Source organism: Mus caroli, chromosome 4, assembly GCF_900094665.2.
Source record: "Mus caroli chromosome 4, CAROLI_EIJ_v1.1, whole genome shotgun sequence".
NCBI classification, from domain to species: Eukaryota; Metazoa; Chordata; class Mammalia; order Rodentia; family Muridae; genus Mus; species Mus caroli.
Genome location: NC_034573.1, coordinates 58,980,072 through 58,986,602, shown reverse-complemented (window position 1 = coordinate 58,986,602; position 6,531 = coordinate 58,980,072).

The following is a 6,531-nucleotide window of genomic DNA, read 5'->3' as shown; positions in this document are numbered from 1 at the left end:
TCCCTCCTTCCCTCCCTCCCTCCCTTCCTTTCTCTCTCTCTTTCTCTCGTTCTTTCTTTGTTATATTTTTGGAATATTCTTTGAGTTTCCCTTAAGAACACAAGGCTTATTAATTACATCAAGACCCAACAGACTTTGGATGTACAAGGTGACATAATAGGTAAAACTAGTATTTTTAATTAAGTTTGTTGGATACATTTTAATATATTCACAGGGGATACAGGAATTCTCTGTACCTGGACCTTTTCTACATGTAGTTAAATGTCATGGAATGTACCAAGTAAAAGTGATATCTCAATTGAGGGTTATTATGGTTCTCATGGAGAAAGTATGTTAGTGGTTTGAAAATTAACCTTTACACAAAAATACCTTTGGCACTCATATGTACAGTTTTAAATGATGAACACTGATAAGTAGGTCTTTTTTATGCTTCAATACTTTTCTACTTACTCAAACAACAATCACACATATAATGACTGCTTTAACTTGTAAAGCTCTTTGCTGGGATCCAGTGGTTTGGAAACACAAGGCCTCAAGGGGTCTTCACCTAAGGACCATTTAGTCTGGAGATTTCTTATAATATCTTCAACTATTTTCAACATAATTACTGGCAACAATTTAGGCTGGATGTAGACAATTTAATCTTTTAATGTAGAGGCATCCTGGCTATTATAGGTTGAACAGTATCACTGATAGCTACCACCAGATGATAGTGACATTTGTGTCCATGTTCAGAAAAGCAAACATGCCCTTAGACATTGTCAAATTCTGCAGAAATAATATTGTTAATAATTAACATTCTTACACATATCCAGATATCATTTTTCTTTTTTTTTTGAATTTTAGAAAAAAATTTTTTTAAATCTATATGGTTTATTGACTTATAGTTACTAAGTATATTCATATTGCAGGTATATATACACAAGCATGAACATTGCTCTTTATCTTTTTTTTATGGGTATAGCTTTTGACATTTTTTTAAATTTTTAATATTTTTTATTACATATTTTCCTCAATTACATTTCCAATGCTATCCCAAAAGTCCCACATACCCCTCCCCACTTCCCTACCCACCCATTCCCATTCTTTTGGCCCTGGTATTCCCCTGTATTGGGGCATATAAAGTTTGCAAGTCCAATGGGCCTCTCTTTCCAGTGATGGCCGACTAGGCCATCTTCTGATCTGCTTGTGGACGTTGTACATCGTGGTGCGGAGCCTAGTGCGCACCACGATGTACAACGTCCACAAGCAGATGTTGGCTACTGGTTTGCTGTAGATTGCTTTTATCATGTTTAGGTATGGGCCTTGAATTCCTGATCTTTCCAAGACTTTTATCATGAATTGGTGTTGGATCTTGTCAAATGCTTTTTCCGCATCTAACGAGATGATCATGTAGTTTTTGTCTTTGAGTTTGTTTATATACTGGATTACATTGATGGATTTCCGTATATTGAACCATCTCTGCATCCCTGGGTTGAAACCTACTTGGTCAGGATGGATGATTGTTTTGATGTGTTCTTGGATTCGGTTAGCANGAACTTTATTGAGGATTTTTGCATCAATATTCATAAGGGATATTGGTCTGAAGTTTTCTATCTTTGTTGGGTCTTTTTNTGGTTTAGGTATCAGAGTAATTGTGGCTTCATAGAATGAGTTGGGTAGAGTACCTTCTGTTTCTATTTTGTGGAATAGTTTGTGAAGAACTGGGATTAGATCTTCTTTGACGGTCTGATAGAACTCCACTAAACCCAGATATCAATTTTCTAGTAGGTGTAAGGTCTTAAAAGTTTAGCAGTGTATTTTTTTAATCTTCTTTACATTCTTTGAGCACTGACACTGTCTAAGATATGGAGTAGCACCATGCCTTCTTCACATATCATTGTATCCTGCTCCTCTGGAAAATACCATAGTCGGGTGTTTTTTGTTTTGTTTGTTTGTTTGTTGTTTTTGTTGTTTTTAAAAAATGTAGATGCTGAACTCTATGACCTAATGTGTAATGTGGTTCTTTTCATTGTTTTATTAGTTTTCCCTGACCATGTTTCCTCTGTATCCAAGCATTCATCTGCAGTGAGGAGAGTCACTTAGTAGAAAAGAGAGAAGAAAGGAAAGTGCCTTCTAATTTTGTGGCCTTTGTTAAACTTCCAAATGGAAAACGTTCTGTAAACACTCGAAGCCTTTCTAATTTTGACTAATGTAGATCTATTACATAAATCCATAATGTCTTGAGTTACCCAACATTCAGAAACAAATGTAGATTATCTTTTTAAAGAAAGCGTACTAATTCAAACTGTACTTGCCAAGTAGGTCTCTAGGGAGGTCTCTCAGTAAATAAAAAGGAGTGATTTGTAACAAGTTTATCAGTGGCTGGTATTTAAAGTGCTTGTGAATAGCTTGTTCCCTTATGGTGTTTAAACATTCTTTCCAGTGATATCCACACTATTTATTTGCTAAGCAAATCCTTTCTCTAGAAGAGTGTGGTCATAAACTTCATTCATTAAATGTCCTCACTGATCCGTGCTTGATTTTATTGACCAAACGTTGAGAAGTACACACATGAAGTTCTCTTTCAGGTAGTTAAGGAGGAAAACAACCATAGAAAACAAGTGATTTCTTATCAATTTTAGTTCTACAGATGAATGTTACTGAGGCCAAATGACAGAGCCAAGGAAAGCTTTGGTTGTCCATGTGAGCAAAGTCCCATCAAAGTCTGATTTCTTCTAAACTGTTCTTCACCATTTATTTGGCAAGATCCTGAAAAGACAAATGTGTCTTTCTTGCAACTCGCGCCCTGTCTTCTAGCATTTCTTCACACTGGTACATCATTGTAACTCAGTTTTACTGTCAAGAAAATATTTAGTTAAGTGTTTGACACACAGGACCATCATAGAAATGCAAACTAAAACAACTTTGAGATTCCATCATAACCCAGTCAGAATGACTATCACAAGACAAATAATTAAATAACTAATAAATAACTGAACTGACAACGTGGCAAGGATGTGGGAAAAGAGAAACTGTTATCCACTGTTGGTGAAAGTGAACTGGTAGAGCCTTCATGGAAAGAAGTAAGTGTGGAAGTTTCTTAAAGACCTACAGCTTGTATTAACATATGACCCAGCTATTCTACACCTGAGCATATATGCAAAGCGCTCCATATCTTATCACAGAGGTACTTTATCAGGCATGCTTATTTCTGCTCTACTCACAATGGTGAGAAAATGGAATTAACCTGGATGCCCATTAACTGATGAATGGATCATGAAAATGCAGCTCATACACATAATGGAAATTATTCAGTTATGAATGAAAAATAAACTCTGAAGTTTTAAATGGATAGGACTGGAAAAATATATAAGCAAGGTAACCCAGGCTCAGAAAGGAAAATACAAATATTTTCTCTTTTATGCAGACCTTAAGTACTAGTTGTTAAATATGTAGGGAGAGGCCAAGCAAATGAACAGTGGATCATGAAACTTGGCAAAAGAAAGGAAAGAGGTAGGGAGACAATAGAACACAGGAGATATTCAAATGGAGGGTGGAACATCAGTGGAGAAGGACTACAGAGGAACAAAAAGATTGACAGTGAGGAGTGACAGGTAGGAGAGAAAAGAAAGCAATGTATAAGAAAATGCCACAATGAAACCTATTACTTTGTAAACTATAGAAACAATATAATTAGATCATATTATTTTTCCTCCCTCAACTTCTCCCAGATCCAAGAATGGGAAAGCAATATTGGTGTGCTCCATTGAGGAGAAAAAACACTGGCTCCAGGTTGTCAGTCCTTTTCTGGAAAACTCTTCTCCTTCAGCACCCTCTGTCATCTCAGTCATGCTTTTGGAGATGATATTCCTTAAGCCCTTGGCATACACTAGTCAACTATAAAATAAACAAATGATGGAATTTAGCAGATATTTGAAATTCAAGTTCTGGCATTTTCTGACCCTAAGACACAAAATATCACCATTCTGATTCTTAATTTTCCCAGGATTTGGGAGTGACTTGAGGAGAAAGAGACTTCTCATTTTACTGCTTATTACCTAGTAAAGACTCATCACCAGCATATTCTTCATAGCATTATCACATTATGAGGTAGTATGTGTGCTGTACCGAGTTTTTCCAGCACTGGACTCATTCCTTTGATCTCCCAGGGTTTTTAATATTGAGCTTAAATTTATTTGTTCATATAATAAGTATATACTAACAATTATTTTCTCCAAGTCTTTGGGAATCTGCAATGCATACAAAGGAATACCATGCTTTCTGATCCTCACATCACAGCTGACTAACCCATTCGTTGTAGAAAATTACTTGGTAATAGCTGGAAAGTGGTCTCTCCTGTGCAACGGGTATGCAGGTGTGTTGCACAAAAGGCTATGTGTGCCTCTGTGTGTGCGGGCACGTGAAAACACAGGGGGTATGTGGATTCAGAGAGAACTACACTGATAAAGTAACTTAATTGGTTTTTACAAAATTTTTGGGCCATTGTCTTAATTATGGTTAATATTGCTGTAAAGAAATATACAACCAAGATAACTTGGGAAGTGGAGGTTGTTTTAGTTTACACTTCCAGATAACAATCCATCACTGGGAAAGTCAAGGCAGGAATTCAAACAGGGCAGGGACTTGGGATCAGGAGCTGATGCAGAGGCCATGGGGGTGTGCTTGCTTCCTCTGGCTTACACAGACTAGTTTCTTATAGAATCCAGGATCACCAGACCAGGGATAGAACCACTCATAGTAGACACAACCCTCTTCCATCAATTACTAATTAAGAAAATGCCTTACAGGCAGATCTTAATTGAGATTTTCTATTTTCAAATATCTCTAGTTTTTGTGTCAAGTTGACATAAGACTGGCCAGCATAGCCAGAGAGATGCTCAGCGAGTAAGTGTTTGCTGTCAAGTGTGCTAACCTATGTTTGAGCCGTAGGTTCCAATATTGGAAGGGGAGAACGAACTCTCTTAGCTGTCTTTTGACCTTCACCAGTGTGCTATCATATGCATAGACAGGCAAACTGACAGAGACATACAGATGACAAAAAAATGAAATAAAATATCCTCACTTTAAGTTCTGTGACCACAAACTTATTTGATTTATGCTAAAATCATGCGCCATCCATTTTAGGTATGTTAGGACAGTGAATTATCTATAGTGATGATGACATCGACTGGAGAGAGATCAGAGCTGTGGTATTCCAGCTCCTCTTCCCACATTACATAGGCAGCTTCTCTCTCCCCTTTCAGGTCATTAATTTTTCAACAAGGGTTTGCTTTAAATACCCAGAGCAGTGCTCTCAGCTGTGACACAGAGCAGGTTTCCCCTTTCAAAGCCCGCACTTCATGCCTTCTGCTGATGGAAGGTGGCTTGCCCAAGTGGGCATTTGAGATCCCCTCTGAGTGTCTCCTGAGAAGTCCTTGCTCAAAGTCATACTAAGGGTGCTTGTTAACTTTGATCCCACACTGAAAGCTAACTGGATGTGGCATAAGGTCTGGCAATGGGGTAGGTAATGAGTCACACATCAGATTAGAAGAGAGTTTGCAGAGGTTCCCCACAAGGTGTTAATACCTTATTTGTTTTAGTGAGTAGAGCAGAAATGGTCTTTCCTCATCTGCAGTTTAAGGATTGCAAGAGATCTTTAGTGAAGTAAAGACTTTGATAGAGCAGTTGGAAGCTTAGATATTCTACAAGTATATTGGAATACCAAATTGGTGTCTAATGCAATGGTACACTCCAAGATATTAGTGGCCATTAAAATAATTTTGCATATCACTATGAAAATTATAGTTGGAGACACAAATGATATACTAGTAAGTAAACAAATTAGCATGCAGTTATCAACAAAGATTTACTACGACTTAACAATTGGAATATCAAGGAATACAATATGAACTAAAGACACAGAAACATAGACTCAGGAAATTCTGAGAAATGTGATGAGATGTGATGTGGTGTGTGTGTGTGTGTGTGTTGTGTTGTGTTTTGCATATAGCTTGGGAGAAAGCTGCTGTTCCAGCAAAAAGAAAGAGTACCAAGTAAATAGAGTGATTGATGTGACTGATGTAAAATAAAGACTGATGGGGAAAGCCTAGCAAGTGCTATCAAAATAGAATAAACAACTCTGTACTGGTAAGCAATTATGTGAAATCTGTGAGGCTAAAACATAGATAACAGATTAAAATTTGGATTAAGTTAACAGATATTGAGCACAGTACCTCACTGCTACCAAAATGAACCAGCAAAACAATTTTATCTTTGGATAGATTACAGTATGCTATAGTGTGTAAGAAAATAATTAGGTCTTCCTGTCTGACCAGCTCCGGGGTGGCTGGGGCGTGGGGTCGGCTGACACCCGCCAGCAACCCACGACACCCACCACAGGATCTTAAGACTTCTGGTGAGTAAAACACAGCTTCTGCTCCAATCCAATTGCGCGAGGGACCTGAGTCTGCATTAGTTAGGGAAGCAGAAATCCAGCCTGAGTAGGGCCACAAGCCTCTTCCGGTCTGACCAGCATGGGGTAGCTAGGGC